This window comes from Muntiacus reevesi, chromosome 7, assembly GCF_963930625.1.
Source record: "Muntiacus reevesi chromosome 7, mMunRee1.1, whole genome shotgun sequence".
Classification (NCBI taxonomy): domain Eukaryota; kingdom Metazoa; phylum Chordata; class Mammalia; order Artiodactyla; family Cervidae; genus Muntiacus; species Muntiacus reevesi.
This window is the reverse complement of record NC_089255.1, coordinates 68,777,538-68,802,562: the sequence shown is the minus strand read 5'-3', so window position 1 is coordinate 68,802,562 and position 25,025 is coordinate 68,777,538. Positions and strand designations below refer to the sequence as shown.

The 25,025-nt window shown below is 38.5% G+C and overlaps 1 protein-coding gene and 1 non-coding gene across 2 annotated transcripts in view; one reads left to right on the top strand and one right to left on the bottom strand.

Moving 5' to 3' along the window:
* DAAM1 (dishevelled associated activator of morphogenesis 1) overlaps positions 1-25,025 on the bottom strand; it is a 177,974-nt gene that overhangs the window by 143,405 nt on the left and 9,544 nt on the right. The gene's annotated exons all lie outside the window — the stretch shown is intronic.
* On the top strand, positions 3,257-3,363 carry LOC136172699 (U6 spliceosomal RNA). Its single transcript, XR_010664053.1, has one exon. It is a non-coding gene; the product is annotated as a U6 spliceosomal RNA (small nuclear RNA).

Here is a 25,025-nt window from a genome sequence, read left to right as displayed (position 1 = left end):
GTCGCTCAGCTGTGGCCAACTCTTTGTGACACCATGGACTGTAGGATGCCCAGGCTCCTCTGTCCATGGAATTCTCCAGGCAAGAATGCTGGAGTGGGTAGCCATTCCCTTCTCCATGGGAATCTTCCCGACCCAGAGATCAAACCCAGTTCTCCTGCATTGCAGGCAGATTCTCTACCATCTGAGCCACCAGGGAAGCCTCTCTACGATCTTACAGAGATACACACCAAGTCAGCCAAGAGAATAACAGACAAGGAAGCAGACATCAGTTCAATCCCCCTCCACTTAGTTGAATGTTCCAGGAAACAGTCTATCACCAAATGGATTCCGGTAGAAAATGTCCTGCACCTCATTCTCAAACTATTTTAAAATAATAAGTGGTACCAAGTTGACCTTTCAAATGCAGAAAGAAAAAAAAAATCATCCTCACACAACAAAAACACATTTTGAGCATATGTTCCATTAGATTCTCAGCAGTTGTTCTTAGTTGCCCCTATGTCTTAAGGTTTGAGTTTCCTGACCATAAACAAGAGGGCTCAATGAGTATAAACATCAATCCACAGATATACATGGGCTATGTATCACTCTTTTAGTAGCAAAATCTTACACTTTATAACACTGTGAAAAATGATTCTGTGTACTCTTTCTCCTTTGATCTTCATAAGCCCCTCTAATTAGACAGGGAAGCCAGGCATCAAAATACTCATTTCATCCTAAGGGGAAATTAAATCAGAACTCCCCAGATTCAGAGCTAGTTGTGGCAAAGCCGACCAAAGAACAGACTCAAATCAAGATTTTTGCTCAACAAACCCAGCATTCTGCTGCACCCAGAATCCTACAACCATACTGCACTTAGTTCCAGGGGTCTTCACTGCCTAATGGAATAAACGGGGCCAGGTAAACAGAGCCCAAGTCCTATTTTGTGTTAGAGGCAAGAACATTGTTTCATCAGTGATGCCTCACTAACCACATTCATTTTTTGACTTCACCAAGAGAACTATTAATTATCACTAATAGAGTCATAGTAAGTACTGCTGGAAGCAATAATGAGCGTGGTCCGTGAGGAAACCATGTATCAATAATAAACCAGTTCATTGTTCAAAACTAGACAAACTTATTTTCAATATAGAATGTTCAATTTCAGCAGACTTAAATATTTACAAAAATTAAAACAAAAAACCACATTTAGCAAGTCGGCTCCAGGGTTAATCAATCAGCCAATCACTGTTTAAGTATTAATACTATTAAGTACTTATAGGTAAAGTAGAGGTGAGAAAATATATTGTCTTTGCCTTTCAAGAGCTTTAAATTTAGTTATGTTCCATGACATTTAGAGAAGAGAGCCACCAATTCTCTGACTTCCTCAGATCACTCTGTCTCCTGCCAGTAGCTTCTGGGAAAACAAAATCTCAGGAGATGAAGTCTGTGAAACTCAAGTCAGATGCTTAAAACAAGAAATGAAGTCAAGAGAATACTTTTCATTGTGGTTCAGTGTCTGGCAATGGATGTTATTCTGGAAAATCTGTGTTTTCAAATAACTACATCCATAGCAGGAACCACTCTTGAGTCCAAACACAATCCATGGCTAACACTCAGGCAAGGTAACTGTATATATTTGGAGCAAGGTAGTTAAGAACAAATAAAGGCGTGGTTAAATGCAGTATCATAGTCCCTGAGGCAAAGGAGCACCAAGGGAATACTAGAAAGGAAGGATTCTAAGAACAAGAAGTCAGAGTAAATAAGGATTGGATGAATCAGAATGCATGACAGTCAAGTTCATGTTCAAACCAAACCTTATATTTACATGTACATGAACCTATAAAAGACATTGGCACTAAGTCTTAGGTAGATCTAAGATCCAGTTCTGGGGAACAGAAATTCTAATTCCCTAGACTTCAGTTTTACTCTTGGAGGAAAGAGTATTACATAGCAGTCTGCATACAAACTTACTGCGGGCTAAAAAAAAGCCGATGAACAGCCAACCTGCTATGACAATGGATATGTTATCTCTACAATGTCTAACAGAGTAGACATTAGCCACATGTGGCTAATGAGGATCTGAAATGTGGTAGTGATGTTGCCTACATCCAAATTATAACTAAATTCCTCTCCAAACTTAGACCAAGTGTGTGATGCTGAAGAGGAATTTAACACACTCCACTACCACCCCAATCACCAGCCTATCTTCAGAAACTTTCTGGGTTTGTGAAGTTGTGTGAGTTTGGTGGGGTGTTCTGTTCTAGTTGTTGTTTTAAATAATCTTTTCCTGCAGGCTGGAAAAACTTACTCCATAACACTTTCCAGTTCCTGGCATGAGCCCCTGTGGAGACCACCAACATGTCTGGGAGAATCCTGGTCCTTGTTCTCTGCTGTCCTCTGGAACAACCAAGAGCAAAGAGTGCTTCTTACGGCATATCAGGAAGCAGCTTTATATTTTCTCCTTTGTGAAGGATCACTCATTCTTTGTCTTTTGTTATGTTTCACACCTGTTTATAAACAGCCACATACAGCTGGTGGCTACCTTACTGGACATCATACAACATGCTTATTTAGAAGAAAATCAGATCTCAGACTTCACTGGTAACTCCAGTTATAAGCCACAATGATACAGTCAGAATCCCATCAAAGGTGAAAAATGTCACAAAGAGATAAAAGGATGATGTTTTGTGGATAAGTTGTAAGGCAGATAAATCGACTACACTACTGAAGATGAAAGTAACTGTATGAAGTGTTATGGTGGCTGATGGTTGATCAATCCTTACTGCCTTAAAAACTGGTCAAACACATTCAGAGGGAGCTGGTCCTGAGGACTGTCATGTCACACAGGCTGCCTCTCTGGGTCTACTGTGCTTAGTAACAAAAAAGGGCACATACATGGATTAGGAAGAACTCAGTTCTCCACCCCTACCTGCATGAGAAACAGCCTTTTTCAGACAGTTCTCTTTGCCCCAAGACCAGGTCAAACACAATGTCAGATGAACGAATGTATAGCAAAGGTCTGTTCTTAAAATTTTTTTAACTGCTGGAAACTCCTATTTGGGGTATTTGGGAAAGGCATTATGAACTCTCAATCCAGTCAAAGTACTGGCTGGTCAAAAAAAAGTCAAAAGAAATATATATATATATATAGTATATACTTAGAATTCAACTCTTTATAGCTCCAATTGAAGCCATTCAATTGGAAACTACAGAAATTAACAAAATGGGCTAGCCAATAGATAATACATCAACAATTACTTTAACATTAAAATATTCTGTGCTCGCTTCGGCAGCACATACACTAAAATTGGAACAATACAGAGAAGATTAGCATGGCCCCTGCAAAAGGATGATATGCAAATTTGTGAAGCGTTCCATATTTTTAGGCAAAACACTCTCTGACATAAATCACATCAGGATCCTCTATGACCCACCTCCCAGAATACTGGAAATAAAAGCAAAAATAAACAAATGGGACCTAATGAAACTTAAAAGCTTTTGCACAACAAAGGAAAACTATAAGCAAGGCGAAAAGACAGCCCTCAGAATGGGAGGAAATAATAGCAAATGAAGAAACAGACAAAGGATTAATCTCAAAAATATACAAGCAACTCCTGAAGCTCAATTCCAGAAAAATAAATGACCCAATCAAAAAATGGGCCAAAGAACTAAACAGACATTTCTCCAAAGAAGACATACAGATGGCTAACAAACACATCAAAAGATGCTCAACATCACTCATTATCAGAGAAATGCAAATCAAAACCACAATGAGGTACCATTACACGCCAGTCAGGATGGCTGCTATCCAAAAGTCTACAAGCAATAAATGCTGGAGAGGGTGTGGAGAAAAGGGAACCCTCTTACACTGTTGGCAATGCAAACTAGTACAGCCACTATGGAGAACAGTGTGGAGATTTCTTAAAAAACTGGAAATAGAACTGCCATATGACCCAGCAATCCCACTCCTGGGCATACACACTGAGGAAACCAGATCTGAAAGAGACACATGCACCCCAATGTTCATCACAGCACTGTTTATAATTGCCAGGACATGGAAGCAACCTAGATGCCCATCAGCAGATGAATGGATAAGAAAGCTGTGGTACATATACACCATGGAATATTACTCAGCCATTAAAAAGAATTCATTTGAATCAATTCTAATGAGATGGATGAAACTGGAGCCCAATATACAGAGTGAAGTAAGTCAGAAAGATAAAGACCAATACAGTATACTAACACATATATATGGAATTTTAAAAGATGGTAACGATAACCCTATATGCAAAACAGAAAAAGAGACACAGATGTACAGAACAGACTTTTGGACTCTGTGGGAGAAGGCGAGGGTGGGATGTTCTGAGAGAATAGCATTGAAACAAGTATACTATCAAGGGTGAAACAGATCACCAGCCCAGGTTGGATGCATGAGACAAGTGCTCAGCACTGGTGCACTGGGAAGACCCAGAGGGACTGGATGGGGAGGGAGATGGGAGCGGGGATCGGGATGGGGAACACATGTAAATCCATGACTGATTCATGTCAATGTATGGCAAAAACCACTACAATATTGTAAAGTAATTAGCCTCCAACTAATAAAAATAAATAATAAAATATTCTAAGGCTTCATGGAGATGTGAAATTGACCCTTGAAATGAATGTAGTTAAAAAAAACTTTCTATGCCTATCAATGACATACAGACTTAATAAAATGGGTAGACAATTTGCATGGGCATAATCAGTAGAAAGAAAGATACCACTAAGTCGTGTCTGACTCTTGTGATCCCATGAACTCTAGCCCAACAGACTCCTCTGTCCATGGGATTCTCCAGGCAAGAATACTGGAGTAGGTAGCAATTTCCTTCTCCAGGGGAACTTCCCACCCCAGGAATTGAACCCTGGTCTCCTGCATTGCAGGCAGATGCTTTAGCAGCTGAGCTACGCAGGAAGCCCATAATCAATAGACAGCTGTCCAAAATCATATACCCACACATATACATATATAACCCAATCTCATTTTAATGGAAACAAGATACTGATTTGCAGAGCTAATACAGGTCATTGGAAGAATGTGCCTGAGATGGACAGTTTTTACTGGAGAGGAGAAAGGAACATGGGGTCCTGTCCTGATGTGAGCAAGGCATTTCAGGGAGGGACTCTGGGAAGTCAAAGGAGGTTTGGCTAGAAAGTGAATGATCAAGGGGGAGAGGCCTTAGAGACAACACTTACCTGCTAGACACTACCTATGTGTAGTGACCCCCACCCACAAGGAGAGTGAAAAGTACACAATGAGGGTGTCAATGAAAATCTGGAGAGAATCTACCCTTGGAACCATCATGCATAAAGTTCTGCTCTGCAAGAAGATAAATGTGGGAGATGGGATGGGTAGCTATTATTTGAGCCTGTGCCACCCCCCCCCCCCCAACTAGATCCCTATTTGAGTTACCTGAATAAAAGAAATACATCCTTTTCTGGGGGAAAAAAATAGGGGGAATGTGAGAAAGGTAGTCATAAGGGGCGTCTTCTCTGTCACAGTTTGGTTTCAACAGGCAAAATAATCTGCTTGCTTCCTGTCAATATATGACCAAAATAACCAACAGTGGCCAGAAGACCGTGGGAGCTGTCAGATCTATGTATCAGAATTTAGAGACAGTATTCCTTGGTATTCCCTTGCCTGCCTACTCCCCAAGTCTGCCACACAGGGCAAAGGAGCTGGGATCCTGTCTTTGGCTGGTGTACTGGGCCATTTCCAAGATTTTCAGACTTACCTGCTCACTGCCCTGGTGGATTACGGGAGGTCTTGTCATCCTGAGCTCAGACAAGGCAAACGCAACCACCACTGCCTGCTGCAGGCCGGCAACAACCCTGAGAGGCTGCAGCTGACAGAAAGCAGTCGGGGACAGGCCTTCCAGCGGCCCGAGCCAGCTGACTAGCATCCAGTCGTCACTTCTTTTCCAAATATCGACTCAACAAACCTTGATTCAGCTCTTGTGTTACACTCTGGTGGCGAACAGCACAGAGGAAGCACCAAGAGGAAAAATTTCACAGAGACTATTCTGGGCACAGACCAAGTACATGTTCTCGTGGAATTGTTAATAACGCAGGGGTCCTTTATGTTCGTTTGAACCTTCCATGTCTAGTGAGGAAAAGACATATTTCTTTTTTTCTCCTCAGGGAGAATAAAAGCAGGAAAGTAAAATTCCTGGTAATGTCATATCCAGTCAAACAGGAAGGTTTGTAGGCTCTGGGCTGAAAGGTTTCCAGAGCTACACTCGGCCAGTCTGAAAATAATTTATTTGATTTTTATTGGTTTCATTTCCTCCAATGTTACTATTCAGCTCCCTACTCCCACGGCCACCAAGACAAGAGGAAACATTTAGTAAACACAACAAAAACACCGTATTTAAGAAACACCTGAGGTGTGAAAAACTGGAACCATCATTCACTGCTGGTGGGAATACAAAATGGTACAGCCACTTGGAAAATAGTTTGGCAGTTCCTCAAAATATAAGCATAGACTCTCCATATGACCTAGCAATTCCATACTTAGGTATTTACCCAAGAGAACTAAAAACATATGTTCACACAAAAATTTGTATATGAATGCTGACAGAAACATTATTCATAACAACCACAGAATGAAAACAATCTAAATGTCCATGAATAAACAAAATGTGGTGTGTCCATAAAATGGAATATTATTTGGTAACAAAAAAGGAGTACTGATATAGGCTATAACATGAATGAAGTCTTAATAAACATTATACCAAATGAAAGAAGCCAGTCACACAAGATCACGTACTATATGACCTCATTTATATTAAATGTCCAGAACAAGACAGTCCATACAGACAGAAAGGAAATCCAGGGCTTTCTGGGATGAAGGCGGCGGGGGGGTTGGGGTGAGGGGCGCAGGGGAGTAGAGAGGGTACACAAATAACTGCTGATGCCTATGGAATCCCTTTTTGGAAAGTTGAAAATTTTCTAAACTAGGATTAGATTGTGGTGATGGTTATACAACTCTGTGGATGAATAATGCACTGTGAAAAAAAAACAATTAACTGTACTCTAAAAGAGATGGTTTATATTTGTGAAATGTAACTCAGTAAAACTGAGGAAAGAAGGGAGGGAGGGACCAAGGAAGGAATGAAAGATATTAGACCTGAAATGCAATGTCTTACCTGGAATGGTAATTCTTCCTCTCAGGGTATTTTTAACTTTTGACTCTTGCCATAACCTTAGTCTCCTAAGGAAGGAGAAGGAGCAGGAAGAGAAGGATGAGAAGGAGAGGAAGAGAAAGGCAGAGGGGGAACAGAATGGGAGGAGAGGAGAAGAGAAAAAAATCTCCTGCTTCCCCCATCAGTAATACCTTACAAAACTATGACACATTATCAAACCCAGGAAATTGACACTGACCCAGGGCAGTTCACAGATATTACTGATTTCTGGGGATGCCTTTAAAATACAGCTCCTGGGTAACAATCCTGGACGTTTCATTACTACTCTTTTACCTGGAACATCAGTCACTCTAGCTGTGATTACAACAAGCTAATCAATAATTCCAGTGACGCAGATATGAGCAGTGGAAACACTTCTGAAATTCCAATTTGCCTTGGGAAGAAAATGAAGCTACCATTAGTGAGATATCTCCACCAAGCACATTAACTTTGTATAAGCCTTGAGGGCCCTTCAAACTCATCATGTTGCTCACCTAGCTCCTTCCCACCCCACAAGAGAAACTGGTAAGCCTCTACAGCATAGGTGATGAGCTATGATAACTAAAGTTCCTCCACAGAGTCTTCCCTTAGGCAGTTCAAGAACTTGCAGTTAGCCATCCTAACTTATTCTGAAAGAAAACAGACTTGCTAAATGACTAATGGATGAGAAGGACACATCTCCTGTTAAAGACAGCAGATAGCGTCAGTTTTCTGACCTACGAGGCTTTCACTGTTTGTTTTCTTCCTCCTTCCTTTTATATCCTAACTCTGAACACTACTTTATTATTGTTGTTGAGTCATTCAGTCATGTCTGACTTTTTGAAACCCCAAGGACTATAGCCCGCCAGGCTCCTCTGTCCATGGATTTTCCAGGCAAGAATATTGGAGTGCGTTGCTATTTCATTTTCCACTGGATCTTCCCGACCCAGGGATCAAACCCACATCTCCTGCGCTGCAGGCAGATTCTTTACCATTGAGTCACGAGGGAGTAAAAAGTGAGCAGGTCCAGAGAAAGCCATTTCAGTTTCTCGATATCAGATCTGTTTAAACACATGGGAGAAGAGGAGGTTGAAACTACTGACTGAAGTGAAATGGTCGGCTTTGCCACAGTTACCAGAAAAGCAACTCTGCTCAGGAGATGACCTTCCCAAGGAGGGCGAGGCAGCAAGTTGCCTGTCAGGAGTCTGCGGGAGCAGCCAACCCACAAGAATCCGAAGGGAAACACTGAACCCCCCCCACAGGCATGGAACTGGGATCTACTCAGTGCCCTCCACCAAGGGTCACCAGACACTTGTTCCAGGAATTCTAGATCACCTGCAGCCTCAAATGCGTAAGGTAAACTGAGGTAACTGCCAAATTCAGACTTAAATCGAAGAAAGTAGGGAAAACCACTAGACCATTCAGGTATGACCTAAATCAAATCCCCTATGATTATACAGGGGAAGTGAGAAATAGATTAAAAGGACTAGATCTGATAGAGCGCCTGAAGAACTATGGACAGAGGTTCGTGACATTGTACAGGAGACAGGGATCAAGACCATCCCCAAGAAAAAGAAATGCAAAGAAGCTAAATGGCTGTCTGAGGAGGCCTTACAAATAGCTGTGAAAAGAAAAGAAGCAAAAGGCAAAGGAGAAAAGGAAAGATATACCCATGTGAATGCAGAGTTCCAAAGAATAGCAAGAAGAGATAAGAAAGCCTTCCTCAGTGACCAATGCAAAGAAATAGAGGAAAACAACAGAATGGGAAAGACTAGAGATCTCTTCAAGAAACTAAGAGATACCAAGGGAACATTTCATGCAAAGATGGGCACAATAAAGGACAGAAATGGTATGGACCTAACAGAAGAGAAGATATTAAGAAGAGGTGGCAAGAATACACAGAAGAACTGTACAAAAAAGATCTTCACGACCCAGATAATCATGATGGTGTGATCACTCACCTAGAGTCAGACATCCTGGAATACAAAGTCAAGTGGGCCTTACTAAGCATCACTACAAACAAAGCTAGTGGAGAAGAATTGATGCTTTTGAACTGTGGTGTTGGAGGAGACTCTTGAGAGTCCCTTGGGCTGCAAGGAGATCCAACCAGTCCATCCTAAAGGAAATCAGTCCTGAGTATTCATTGAAAGGACTGATGTTGAAGCTGAAACTCCAATACTTTGGCCACCTGATGCGAAGAGCTGACTCATTGGAAAAGACTCTGATGCTGGAAAGATTGAAGGCGGGAGGAGAAGGGGATGACAGCGGATGAGATGGCTGGATGGCATCACCAACTCAAAGGACATGAATTTGAGTAAACTCCGGGAATCGGTGATGGACAGGGAGGCCTGGTGTGCTGCAGTATATGCAGTCGCAAAGAGTCGGAGACAACTGAGCGACTGAACTGAACCGAAACTGAGGTAAGCAAGTCCTAAAAACCAATGAGTTTTACAGGGACACTAGAGGCAAAAAGAAAAAGATAGCCCAAACTAGGTATGTTAAGTATCCTATTTGGCCGATGTCTTGATGGCATGTTGATTTAATAATGATAACAGCAATAAATGTAGAGAAAGAAGCCCTAAGTTTGTCCTCTGATGGACAGGAAAATCTAGGAAAGAGACAAGAGAGTCTGCTTAGACAATTGTTAAATTCAGGACAAGATAAAGCATGCCACAAACTCAGCATGGGGAAGAGGCACAACACAGGGAAAAAAAGAGAAACTGTCTTCTGCCTAGAGCACCACTCGTTACTGTTTCAAATAAAATTAAGCTTTAAAAAAAGCTTCACCATCCCTCCACCCACCCCAAACTAACAAATACATACACCGCATAACCTTTTATTCAGGGTGGAAACAGATTTCAGGCCCCTGGTAACACTGTAAACAATTTTTCTTTCCACTTAAGTATGCGCTGTTCTCAGAGCTGGCAGTGGTGTCAGCTTACCTCCTCCATCCTCTTAGGAACAGGACAAGGGGATGAAGAGTGGTCAGCAAGTTGGTCAACACTGGTCCTGATCCTGGCTCCAGTGTTAACCAATAGGATAACCTCGAAATACTGTGTAAAATGGGCAAGTAGTCATTTTCAATTTAAAAAAGCTGTGAAACCCTTTATCTAAATGAAATCTCATGGAGAACCTCAATATACAGAAGAATTTGAAGTCGACAGGCTGGTTAAAGCTGGAAGGGTGTGAGGCAGTGGGGTGGGGGATGCGGGCAGTGTCTCCTGAGGCACCTCCTGGGAATGGGACTCCACAGCACACAGAATGGAAAACACTGAAGAGGTCCCTTAACACAAAAATTAAATTCTACTTAACTTAAACTAAAACTAAGAAAAAAAGACAAAATAGTATAGAATAATGATTTTTAATGCCTGACTCTTGGTGGTAGGGATTTCGGGCAGTAGGAGGAGGGTGGGAAATAGCACAAGGAGCCTTTCATTTATAAGCATGTAAATGTTTTGTATACATATGCATGCCCATTTCTCCAAATGAATTTATATACTGTGATTAATGAAACTGAAATTCATTGATGGTGTCACTGAATTCATTGTCGTGTGGTAATCTATAATTATTTTAATTGAAAAGAAATCATCATATTGGGAACCAATGCTAAAAAGAAAGCAACAACATTCCACTTGAATTAAACAATAAAAGTAAATTTCCTTTAAAAAATTTACAGGGGCCCTTTTTAAAAGATTCTACTAGGTACAACACCAAACTCGTTAGAATTCTTTGTCTATTAGCGGTAGCTATTAGAATGTTGCTTTGAGATGGATTCTGAAGCCATGTCAAGGCAGAGTAGGAAAGAAATGTCACATTAGATAAGCAATGGATAAATACTCTCCGCCATCATTATGGACAGTGGGGAAGTGGGGGAAGGGATGTGTATTTGATTGACATCTGGGGCGGTCAGATAAACATCTAGGATGTGATGGTAGTGGAGACCTGAGTTCTAACTCTGATTCTGTCATTACACTAAATTTATTAGTAGGCAAATTACTAATTCCGGGTTTCAGTTTTGCCAGATCCTGACTTGTGATGCAGGACACTCAGGGTCAACTCAGACAGTGAATGTTACACGCCTTTCAAAGCCACTGGAGACAAAACTGTCACCGAAATGGTGAGCTAATCCAAACCTCTCCATTTCACATATCTGAAATTGAAGGAAACTGAAATTTCACATATCTGAAACTGAAGGAAACTGAAACCCAAGAGACTGTCAGCCAAAGTGACACAGTGGATAGCAGGCTAAAGAATCTATATTCCCTCACTAGAGAGTTTTCTACAATGTGAGCCATAATGTATGGGTTGAAATTTTGATTTAAGATTTGTATTAGTTCCCTTTGGGACAATTGATAATTTCAAGGTTTTCTGTCTGAGATTATCTTTAAAACTTCTCACTTCAAAAAAGTTCATGCTGCCAACTGGATGATTATACCAAAAAAAAAAAAGAAAAAGAAAAATTACAACATTATTGTTATAACATGGACCTACACTGTCACTTAGGTATTAAACACTAGGAATGAAAACTTTCTTCAACAGAGCAGACAATAAATATATTTGAAAACCTAAGTAAACACAAACCAAATAACAATTGTTTGCCAATCTCAGTAGAAAATTGATAACGTTATCTGTTAAAGTTTGACCCACTTAGGACTAGCCTCTTTATTTTTTTTCCATTTATTTTTATTAGTTGGAGGCTAATTACTTCACAACATTTCAGTGGGTTTTGTCATACATTGACATGAATCAGCCATGGAGTTACATGTATTCCCCATCCCGATCCCCCCTCCCACCTCCCTCTCCACCGGATTCCTCTGGGTCTTCCCAGTGCACCAGGCCCGAGCACTTGACTCATGCATCCAACCTGGGCTGGTGATCTGTTTCACTATAGATAATATACATGCTGTTCTCTCGAAACATCCCACCCTCGCCTTCTCCCTCAGAGTCCAAAAGTCTGTTCTGTACTTCTGTGTCTCTTTTTCTGTTTTGCATATAGAGTTATCATTACCATCTTTCTAAATTCCATATATGTGTTAGTATGCTGTAATGATCTTTATCTTTCTGGCTTACTTCATTCTGTATAATGGGCTCCAGTTTCATCCATCTCATTAGAACTGATTCAAATGAATTCTTTTTAACGGCTGAGTAATATTCCATGGTGTATATGTACCACAGCTTCTTCATCCATTCGTCTGCTGATGGGCATCTATGTTGCTTCCATAGGACTAGCCTCTTTAGAAAAATGAAACCTAACAGAAAGTTACAAAATGTGAGTCCATCAATCATATATAGTCCACTGAAAAATTTTATAAGAGGAATTAACAGGGAATGGCTGAATCAGAAGATAACAGAGTAATATTTTATATTTTAAATGATTTTTTTGTAAATTCATAAAATATGGAACTCCTTATCATTAACTAGAAAAGTATGTTTGAATAATTTTAGCCTAGGATTTTACCAGGCAAAAACTAAAAGTCTAAAAACTCTAAACTCCATTCTGTTTCATATTAAAAATTTTTCACAATATTTTACCATTGCAAATCAATGAAATATTATTAAGGCAAATATAAAATTAAGGCAAAACATCTCAAGGTCAATTTACATGAGAGGTGCCATTTGTCCACAGAATGTGGGAATGCAGTGTCTGATTCTTTACTTAGAAAGGCATTTGGTACTCTCAGAAATTCTGTTCCATCAATCAATTTATAATGAATCAAGTGAAAGTGAAAGTCGCTGTCGTGTTTGACTCTCTACGATCTATGGACTATATACAGTCCGTGGATTCTTCATGCCAGGATACTGGAGTGTGTAGCCTTTCCCTTCTCCAGGGGATCTTCCCAACTCAAGGATCAGAACCCTGGTCTCCCACATTGCAAGTGGATTCTTTACCAGCAGAGCCACAAAGGAAGTCCAAGAATACTGGAGTGGGTAGCTGAGCCCTTCTCCAGGGGATCTTCCCCACCCAGGAATCAAACTGGGGTCTCCTATATAGAAGGCAGATTCTTTACCAACTGAGATATCAGGGAAGGCCTCACCACTTGTGATCTAAATGGTGCCTGGGAACTAATAGATCAGCTGGGGAGAAATACCTTTCTCTAGGCTAGGAAGACATGAATTGATGATTCAGAGAGAAGAATGCAGAAGTGACCTCCCCTGGATCGTGGTCCTTATTCCAGAGAATGTTCTCATAGTAACCTCTCCACCTGGCTTCCCATGTGGCGCTAGCAGTGAAGAACCCACCTGCCATTGAAGAGACGCGGGTTTGATTCCTGGGTCAGGAAGATTCCCGCAGAGTAGGAAATGGCAACCCATTCCAGTATTCGAGCCTGGAGAATCCAATGGACAGAGGCGCCGGGCAGGCTATTGTGGTCCATAGGGTCACAAACAGTCGGACATGACTGAAACAACCTCTCCACCACTGGATCAAACTATGTCTCCCAAACACACACACAAGGACTATCTGCCAACACCTTACCAGAAAGTTCCACATTTTGCATTTTGTTACTTCTTGAACAAGGACAGACAGCCATAGTGTCTCAAAGTAGAGTTCTAGAAAAAATATGTCAACAGAAACATGATAATTCTGAATAAAGTGGTCTTCTCTAAAGCATGCTGGAAAACACTGCCTTATATTCTATTATGGGTTGCCATAACTATCTAAAATTAATTTCAAAACACAAACCTCTCTCTTAATGCTTGGAATATTTGTTGGGTTTTTTTTTTTTTTTCTGTTTAAATTAGAACAAACCTGAAGTGCTTAAAGTAGGAGAAAAGTCACATCTCCACAATATTGATTTATGATATACTGACACAAAGACAATCAGACTGTGATGAGTACAGCATTATCGCAATATTAGTACTGCATAGGCAATGCCTTAAAATTTTTAGCTAAGTACTTGAGTATCTGCTTTGAGATACCATTTATAAACAAAAAGAACTGGGTATAACATTTCCTTTATCACATAAACCATTCTAATATAAACTTCTGCCTCTTTCCTCATAATATTTGGATTATTTCATTGTTCTTCCTCCTATTTTTCCAAACATCTTCAGTCCAATGGAAAAAACCACTTATTTCCCTGTTCTCTCTGCCTCCAGAAAAACCTTCTGTAGCAGTCTCATTATCAGCAGAAAAATCACTTAAAGTAAGAAACCACTGAGTCAAAAGTTTCAGGAAATGCAAATTGGCCATAGATGGCAGGAGTTGACCTAAGGTTTCCCTCCAGATAATGAGGAAAGGGCTTGTTAACATAATTAATTATGCAAGTCTGTAGCCAGAGACCCTTAAAGTCGTTTTAAAATGTGCCTGGAGACCTCATAACTTTTCTGCTAAGGGGTTCCATGACTATTTACACATTTGTGAAAAATCTGGTAACTTCATATTTGCATTGCTAATTAATCTCTTTTATGATCCATCCAAAACACTGGGATTCAAATAAATAAATGGGCTAATAACCATTTGAGAAAGGAAAAATACAAATAGCTGAGAGAAAAAGGTTCTATTTAACAAATTTTTCGGCTTCCCTGGTGGCTCAGACAGTAAAGAATCTGCCTGCAAGGCAGGAAATTTGGGTTCAATCCCTGGGTCAGGAAGATCCCCTGGAGAAGGGAACGGCTGCCTGCTCCAGTTACTCTTGCCTGGAGAATTCCATGGAAAGAGGAGCCTGGCAGGCTACAGTCCATGGAGTGGCAAAAGAGTCGGACACAACTGAGCGACTAACATAACAGATTTTTAAATGTAAATTAAACTGGGAGGACCCAGAGGAGTTGGGTGGAGAGGGAGGTGGGAGGGGGGATCGGGATGGGGAATACGTGTAACTCTATGGCTGATTCATGTCAATGTATGACAAAACCCACTGCAATGTTGTGAAGTAATTAGCCTCCAACTAATAAAAAAAATTAAAAAAAATAAAATAAAATACAATGTGATAGCATTTATCAGTTGTTGGAATCACAGATAATTGTAAGACAATAATATTTGCACCATAGACATGAAATGAAAGATGTTTTAGTGTCAACTGATTCAGTGTCAACTGGCAAAACCTTTCTTGAGAACAATTTTGCAGTACTTAACAAAAAATTTTAAAATTTTATACCTTTTGATCCATTTATTTCATTTCTAATAAATATATTCAAAGAAAATAGTGTGAAAAAGAAAACAGATGTTCATAACAGCTTTTAATGGGAAATATTAGGAAAATGATTACCCTGTACTGCACATAAAATGGAAATAAATACTGTCATCTAAGTTCATTAGATGAATAAATTCATTCATTTGAATATTCATCTGAATATTCATTGGAAGGACTGATGCTGCAGTCCATGGGGCTGCACAGAATTGGACAGAACTGAGTCACTGAACAATAACAAAGTTTATTAAAAGTTTTAATAATCTCTCACTTATTAGGATGTCTATTCAAAAAACCAAATATTGCAACGATGTGCACTTTTGTTGGTGGGAATGTAAAATGGTAGAGCTGCTATGGAAGAGTATGACAGTTTCTCAAAATACTAAAAATAGAACTACCATGATTCAGGCTCTGGTTATATCTCTCCTTTGGGTACATATCCAAAAAAATTGAAAGCATGGTTTCAAACTGATACTTGCACACCCACGTTCACAGCAACATTATTTACAATAGCCAAAAGTTGGAAGCAACCCAAATGTCCACCAATGGGCAAATGGATAAACAAAATATGGTATATAAATGCCCTGAAGTATTACACAGCTTTAAAGGAGGACATCTGGCCAGAAGAGATGGGAGAAGCTTGACGACCTTAAGCTAAGTGAAATAAGTCAGCCATAAGAAGACAAATACCGTGATTCCACTTATACAAGGCATCCAAAGTAGTTGACTCATAGACAAAGAGCGTAGAATGATGGTTACCAGCGGCTGGGGGAGAAGCAAAGGGGAGTTGTTTAATTGGTATAGAGTTTCAGTTCTGCAAGATGAAAAAGTTCTGGAGATCTGTTCCATAATGATGTAAATATACTGAACACTACTAAACTGTGTATTTTAAAAATGGTTAAGATTGCTTCTTGGCCTTTGGACTAAGAGCAAGTGTAAAAATGGTTAAGATGGTAAATTTTATATGTGTTTTCTACCACAATAAAAAAATTTTAATAACATGAGAAATGCTTTGACAACACTTAGTTGGAAGAAGAATGTAAAACAGGACATATAATATATAATCAAAAATATTTTTAAAACTACATAAAGATACTTGCCCATAATGTTAACATTACTTGCCTTTATAAGACTTTTCTCTATTTTTTATACTTGCCTATATTTTCTCATTTTTCACATGGTAACTTGTATTAAAAATTTTAACCTGTATTAATTTTACAATCAAAAAATAACCTTTGACTTAATAGTTTGGAATAGCCTTGAAAATTCCCCATGCTGTGCAGGACATTTGTCAAAGAAGGGACTCTTGTTCAGAAAAAATTCAAAATTCAGAAATGGTCGAAAGAGATTATTGTGGATCTTTTCAGTGGAGTGTTATTCGTGGTGTAGCAGGTCCTCCAGGGATTATCTTTGACTTTTTTTTCCTTCTAACTAGGCCAATGATTCTCAAAAGGGTGGCTTGGGAAGCCCAGAGAGCATTCAGATCTTGTCAGGATGTTTATAAGTTCAAAAATATTTTCATGATAATATTAAGATGTTATTTGCCATTTTGTCTCTCATTCTCTCAACAAGTATACCATGGAATTTTTCAAAAGTTTCAGTACCCAAGATGAAGTCATATGGATAACGTGAATTAGGTTTCATTGTTGCTTTTTTTTTTTAATGAAAGAACAAAGTGTTTCACTTCTGATTTCCAATTTAATTTATATATTAAACAAATTTTCTTGGAATCTTCAATATTTAATAGGATCAAAGTGTCTTGAAATGAAAAGTCTGAGAATGTGCGGGGTCAGACAATTTCACAACTCTGAAGAGGTAGGAATTAACTTGTAAAAAATACACAACAATGTAATGACTTTTATCTATAAGGAAGCAAATGGATTTTGTCTAGCAGAAATACAACTGATTTACATAAATGTATAAAGGAAAATATTACATTGTATAGCCCTTTAGAATATCAATCAGTTTTGCATCCACAAGCAAATTTATTTCAGCATTTCTGATTGTGGCTAGATAAATAGACATATACATGTTTTAAAAATTCTCCTTTGAACTGATCTTGACAGCTTACTGATTCCTTCACTAATTAATAAGCTAAATACAAATTGTTGACATGTTTATTTTATAACTGAGAATTTTCTTTTTAAACTGATTATTCTTTAACATCAACTATCTACAAACACATCAGTTTTGAACTATAGGCCATAAAACTAACAAAACCAGAGAGTTTAATAATTAATAACCTCCTAAAACAAGGAGCAGACTCAGATGGATTCACAGGTGAATTCTACCAAATATTTAGGGGAAAAATCATACATATTCTCTGCAATCTCTTTCGGAAGATATACAAAGAGGGAATACTTCCTAACTCTTTTTATGAGACCAGCATTACACTAACAGCAAAACTAGGCAAAAAACATTACAAGGAAACTATAACCAATACTGCTTAGGAATGTAACATAAAATCCTCAACAACATATTAGCAAACTGAATCCAACACAAATGTAGAATTATACACCAAAAGGAAGCGAGATTTATCCCAGGTAAGCAAATCACATGATAATATCAATAGATGCAGAAAAAGTATTTGGTTAAGTTCAATACCCATTTAAGATTAAAAACTTCCAGTGAACAAGGGATAGAGAACTTTCTCGACTTAATAAAAAAAAAAAAACTACAAAAAATCTCCAAGATACAAGGCTAATAGTAAAAGTCAATTGCTTTCTTGTATACCAACAATAAATGAGTGCAAGATGAACACAACATGACTTAGCACTCCAGAAATGAAATATTTAGGTATAAACCTAACAAGACATGTACAAGATCTATATGCAGAAACTGCAAAAGCCTAGTGAATGAAATGAGAGAACTAAGTAAATGGAGAGCAGAGCTATTCCATGTTCACGGGTAAGACAGTATCATCAAGATGGCAGTTCTTCCTACTTGCCACCCCCATGTGTTTACATACTGTCTATGGCTGCTTTTCCTACAACAATGAGTTGAATAGTTGTCAGGGCCAACATGGCCTACCAAGACTAAAATATTTAATATCTAGCGCATTATAGAAAAAGTTTTATATCCCCCACGCTAAATTGTTATGCTCTTAATTAAGCTTTTATCAGTACTTCTCTCAACCCAATTCTATTTTTCCTTCAAAATAAAATTTAAACTGGAAAGCCTCTTCTACTTTCCTTCAATGGTAGTCATATAAAGTTATTCTCTTAAAACAATATTAAGTGTTGCAGTTTTTAAAATAGAATATTCCAATGGTTAGGACTTCAAATATGTATCATCTTCTTTGAGGCCACAGGGCACACCTCTGGAGAGCCTATAGATATGAAATAACTAGCAAAGTCCTATTATAGAAAAGCAATTATTTCATGATCAGCACAATGTTAATAATCTGGTTATTTTCCAAAACTCAAAACTGAAACATCTTCCTCCTTTAAAAAATTTTTTTTTCTTTTATGGAAGCTAAACTATTTAACAAAAAACACTTAGGCTAAAGGACTACTAAATAAAGCTAAGTATCACTTAGTGCATCTGTATGTGATATATTTTTCACAAGAATTTAAATACTATTTCACCTGTAACTCTTAGACTGCTCTCAATAATAAGAATATGAAAAACCTAACATACTTGCTTTACTCTCAGATATATCTCTAAATACCTGTAATACAAGCACCAAAGGGATGCATTCTGTTTACCAAATCAGCTTTTACCAAATAGTTTACATTTTAGTAAACAATATGTATGCATTCTGCTTACCAAATTAGCTTTTCTACCTCTAGGGACAGGAGAGGTCCATGGTATCGATTATTTTCATCTTAACTAACTTAAAGGAAACAGGGGAAATAGAAGTGTTTTGTCATGATGTCCAGACTGTAGGAAATGCTATAGGACAAATAATCCAGTTCTTCTCACAGGTAAACTGCAGGGAAAAATACTACCTGGGATTTAAAGAGGCTTAAGGGATACTTTCTTTAAAAATTGCAATGTACTGGAAACTTACTGGAATCCTGAGTTCAATATACTTAAAAAGTTAACAGTAAATTTGAAAACTGATGAAATGTTTTGTAACTTTAAAGGTACAATATAAATTATTTTAGATATGATAAGAGATTTTAGTTATGTTTTTAAAAGAGAGTCCTGATTTTTTGAACATACACTAAATACTAAAATATTTATAGATGAGATTATAAAATGTCTAGAATTTACTTTAAAATAATCTCAGAGTTGACTAAAAAACTGGAGGTAGAAATGAAAGATTAAACATAAATTGATAACTGATGAAACAGTTCCATATAAATATACCTATAAATATACAAGTTTAATATATTAAACCTATATTAATCATTTTTTGCGTTCGTGTTTTTGTGTAGGAAATTTTAATAACAAAATTTTTTTGATCGTCATTTTCATTCTACTTGAAACAAGAAAAGTAGCAATGGAAAGCAATAAGTTTGAGGTGGAGATACTTTTCAAAGATGGGGTAGGTGGGAGGGGGGCAGTGGGAGAGATCCTAAAGCATACCTTGTGAAATATTCCTTTTGGGATTTTGGATTTCTCACCTTAGTAATCATCAGCAATACACTGGCATAATTTCTGTTATCTGGTATGATAGGCAGAACTTGAAATGATGCCCCATAATCTTTAGAGGGTGAGTGGAACCTGTGAATATGATGAGTTATCACTCCTATGATTATGTTACATTACATGGTCAAAAGAGAGATTATATTGGGTGGGCCTGACCAAATCAGGTGAGACTATAAAATCAGCCTTTTCTCTGACTGATGGTAGAAAAGAAGTGACCTAGAAGAAGAAACTAAATGTCCTCTTGTGAACTTCCAATGTAGGCCAAGTGGCATAAAATGTAGGTCTCTAGGAGCTAAAAGCAGGCAGTTCCTGGCCAGCAGTTAATTTTCAGTCCTTATCTGTTTAGTCATGCCTGACTCTTTGTGACCCCACAGACTGTAGCCCCTCCAGGCTCCTCTGTCCATGGGTTTCTTTAGGCACGAATACTGGAGTGGGTTGCCGTTTCCTACTCCAGGGCACCTTCCCGACCCAGGGAGTGAACCTGTATCTCCTGTGTCTCCCGCATTGGCAGGCAGATTCTTTACCACTAGCACCACCTGGGAAGCCCTCTGTCCTACAGACTCAAGGTAATAAATTCTGCATCCTGAATATTCATTAGAAGGACTGATGCTAAAGCTGAAGCACCAATACTTTGGCCACCTGATGCAAAGAGCCAACCCATTGGAAAAGACCCTGATACTGGGAAAGACTGAGGGCAAGAGGAGAAGGAGTGGCAGAGGATAAGATGGTTGGATGTCATCACTGACTCAATGAACATGAGTTCGAGCAAACTCCAGAAGATAATGAAGGACAGAAAAGCCTGGCATGCTGCAGTTCATGGGGTCTCAAATATTCAGACATGACTTAGCAACTGACCAACAACAACCACCAGACAGCTTGGAGGAATCCCCTGAGCCCCAGAGGAGAACTGTGGCTTTGGCTGACGTATTAGTTTTAGCCTGATGAGACTGTGAGTAGAGAATTCTAGCCACAGCATGCCTAGACTTCCGACCTGGTGGGGTTTTAAGCCGCTAAATTTGTGGTAGTTCATTATGCAGCAGTAAAACTAATATGTCTGGAAAACCATCTTATATCCAAATAGAACCTCAAAGTCTACCTCTACAAGAGCTTTTGATCTCAATGCACCAAATGAGTACCTCAACATTCAGCAATTTAACTTTCAATGCAATGTTTCTCAAATGATCATGAATCCAAATTTGAGAAACCCCGAGTTACATAATCTCTTATAAATGAATATTCCTTTCCTTGTCTGTATTACAGACAAGATTATATACTTGAGTACTTTTTATGGTGTGACGGCTTCTATAGCAGAAAAATTCTGCAAAATAATCGAACAGAACAAGTTTAAAGCAAATTGTAACTAAGCCAAAACCTTAGCTTATCATCACAGCAGGTATAAAATTTTGCAAACCTGTCTAACCTTTAATGCCCTAGCTTACAATTAAGAGGGATGAGAAAAATATGAGCCATATTTCATTACAATAAAAATGTCATTTTAACAAAGCTTCCCATGGTTCAGGTGGTCCTGAGGAATGATCACAATTATTGTTTGTCCATGTTATCTATTTAGAGAAAAAGTTGAGGTGTATATGAAGAAAAGAGATAGATAAGACAGACCAAGATATTATCCTTAAGGTCTAAATTCTAAGGTTTTACTAGTCTGATTCTTTTTAGTCTTTTTTTTTTAGTAACAGCTTTACTTTGATATAATTCACACACCATAAAATTCATTCATTTAAAGTGTACAGTTTAGAGGGTTTTTGTATAATTATAAACTGTGTAACCATTATAAGTAATTTTAGAACATTTTCATCATCTCTAAAAAATCTGTATTCTGCCTCTTTTTTAAACTGCCATTCTTTAATACCATATCATGCTAATAATTTTTTTTCTAATACAAAACATGGCCATCAGACTCAAAATTGGCATTTAGTAGAGAAGAGCTGAGGATAAAAGATTTGATCTGCAGGAATAACATACTGGAAAAACTGATTTGAGATTGTAGAGCATTGCTTCCTATAACTGATGCTGGTTACATTCCTTTGAAAATGTGGACAGGATCCAAATAAGCAAAACATGAAATTACTTGCCAGTGGAAGCAAAGAATCTTTCATTGAGGAGAGTCTTCACCTATTGCACAACGTAATTTTTTCATTTCAGAAGCTGAAAACAGAGGATAATCTGAGCTTTATTTAGTAAAACAAGAGTTCTGCATTCCAAAGGGGGAAAGCTGGGATATAAAGCAGCATTCTGATATGTTCACATCCAGTATCAAAACATTCTTTACCTGCCAAATGAATAAACAAATGATGCTTTCAGGGGACACTTCCATAGCTTACAAGATAGACCATACAAGGCTCAGGTACAATATTTTTTCCTTAAACTTATTCACTTGCCTCTGCTATGCTTGTTAGATATTTGGATCTAATCTGATTATTCTAAGTAAAATGCAAGTAAAAGGAGCTGGGTTTTACTGTATTTCCCATCTTTGATAGTTTACAATGCAGGACTTCAAAGTTCTGCAAGATGGCCCATGGCATAGGCTGAGGAAGGAAACTCACAACAAACAAATCTGCCTCAATTTTCTACCTCAATTTTATGAAGCCAGAGATGAGTCTGACAGGAACCTGAGTTTAACTTTGCTGTGAAATATGTAGATGCCGTCTGGAACCTAGATTTTTCTAGAACAGAGGCTAGTAGGAGCTTTTAACTCCAACTCTCCCACCCAGTTTATCCAAGGGCACTCATGGTATTGGCCATTGGGTGCTTTTTGTCCCCTTTGTTTTAAAAAAAGAAAAAAAAAGATAAATATGCATATTCAATAACCCCAGGGAAGCATCTTGAAAAGGAGAGAAAAATTTTTACAAGTTATTTCACTACAGTCTAACCAAAATACAAAAAATTCTCTAGATTATGAGAATTAGGTTCCATGTATTAGGTAATGCATACTGTACCACGTATACAAGACATCCTTTTCACAAACTCAAAATTCTAGAAAACAAAATATTCATATCAAAATGGATACACACACAAAAAATGAAAAAAGAACAGTGCATTTAACCACCCAGCCATCCAGGCCAGCACACCTCTGCAAGTATAACCACATTTCCCAAACACAAGGATCTTGTGTTCCTAGCGGTTTTCAGTCCTGGCTAAATATCAGAATTACCATGGGAGCTTTAAGAATCCTGAAGATTGGGCCCAAATCCTAAATCTACTGAATGAGAATCCCTGGGCATCTCACTTTAAAAAAAAAACAAAAAAACACAGTTTTAAAGGTTACATTCCATTTACAGTTATTACAAAATACTGGCTATATTCCCCATCTTGTACATACATCCTTGAAGCCTATCTTACACCCAATAGTTTGTACCTAATACCCACCCCACCTTTATATTTCCCCTCTCCCTCTCCCCACTGATAATCACTTGTTTGTTCTTTATGAGTCTTGCTTCTCTTTTGTTATATCCAGTAGTTTGTTGTATTTTTTAGAGTCCACAAATAAGTGATATCATAGAATATCTTTCTGACTTATTTGACTTAGCTTACTGTCTTTCAAGTCATCCATGTTGCTGTAAATGGCAAGTTTTCTTTTTTATAGCTGAATAGTAGTCCATTGTATATATATACATCTTCTTTATCCGTGTCCATCTGATGATGGACACTTAGGTAGCTTCTCTATATTGGCAATTCTAAACAATGCTGCTACAAACACTGGGGTACATGTATCTTTTCAAATTAGTGTTTTTTATTTTTTCAGATATATACCCAGGGTGGAATTTCTGGGTCATATGGTAGTTCTCTTTGTTTTTTTTTTTTTTTTGAGAAACTTCCATACAGTTTTCCACAGTGGCTGCATCAATTCACATTCCCACCAACAGTGTACGAGAGTTCCTTTTTCTCCATATCCTCACCAACATTTGTTTTTGTGGTCTTTTTGATGACAGCCATTCTGAAGGATGAGAGGTGATACCAAGGCATTTCTTTAAACCACCATGGAGAATTATGATTCCCAACCAGGATACAGAATCAACAGTGTTTAAGAAGAGGCATGGATCCCTTCAGAAGTCCCACCTACCCCTCTAAGAAGAGACTTGATGGTTTATGTTTTAACTGAAACTGTGTGCTTCCCTAAGCATTATCGCTGGATGAGTTGCTCAAGGACTGAGCTTGGATTGGTTAATTAAAACTTCACAACACTCCCTCTGTACACTGAAACTCGGCCAATGTTTTTCTGAGAGACAAGGCAAGTTTAAGTGTTGCCAAAGCCCGTTTTTGAGTCAAGTTTTACAAACATTCTTTTTTGAGGAAGAGGGAAAAAAGAGGGCTGGGGGACATCAGTCTGCTGCTAGTTCTTTTCAGAGCTCTTCCCTCACTGCTGACTTGAGATAAACTGTTATTTTTTTAAAGCTGATTTTTTTTTAAAGCATTTTGGTCTTTGACTTTTTCTTTCCCCAAAGCCTCATCGTCTTTATCCACAGATCATTTTACTGATCCACCAACACAAGCTATGTGTTTCAGAGTTGTTTACACACTAGCTCTGGTGGGCTTGCCCTGACCAAGCCTCAGTGCCTCACAGAGCCCCCTGTTGTGACCAAGGACATGTCCTTAAACTATGGCTGGCCTCCCAGGCAGTGGTCATGGAAGAATGAAGAAGCGACCTCGAAGGGTCTAATTCACTGACCTTTACCCTGTTCTAACCAACTACCCCCACTCCCAAAGGAAAAAAAAGAAAAACAAAACAGCAGGGTAGCTCAGTTTCCCAGATGAATTCTAATTTATCCTTAAATATCCAAGCCTGGTCCAATGTTTAAACTTCCCAGGCCATCCAAAATCTGTCAAGTGGCTCTCAACTGGACCCAGTTTTGCTCCCCAGGGGACATTTGGCAATATCTGAAGACATTTTTGGTGTCATAACTGGGGGAAAGGTTGCTACTAATGGGTAGAGGCCCAGGACACTAATGAACATCCTTCACACACAGTACAGTCCCAACAACAAAGAAGGATCCTGCCTAAAATGCCAATAGTGCTGAGATTAAGAAACCCTAGACTGGGTCAGACCACTACTGGATAAATGGTCGAAGAGCCTCTTACTGCAATTTAATTTGGTTTAAAATGGGGA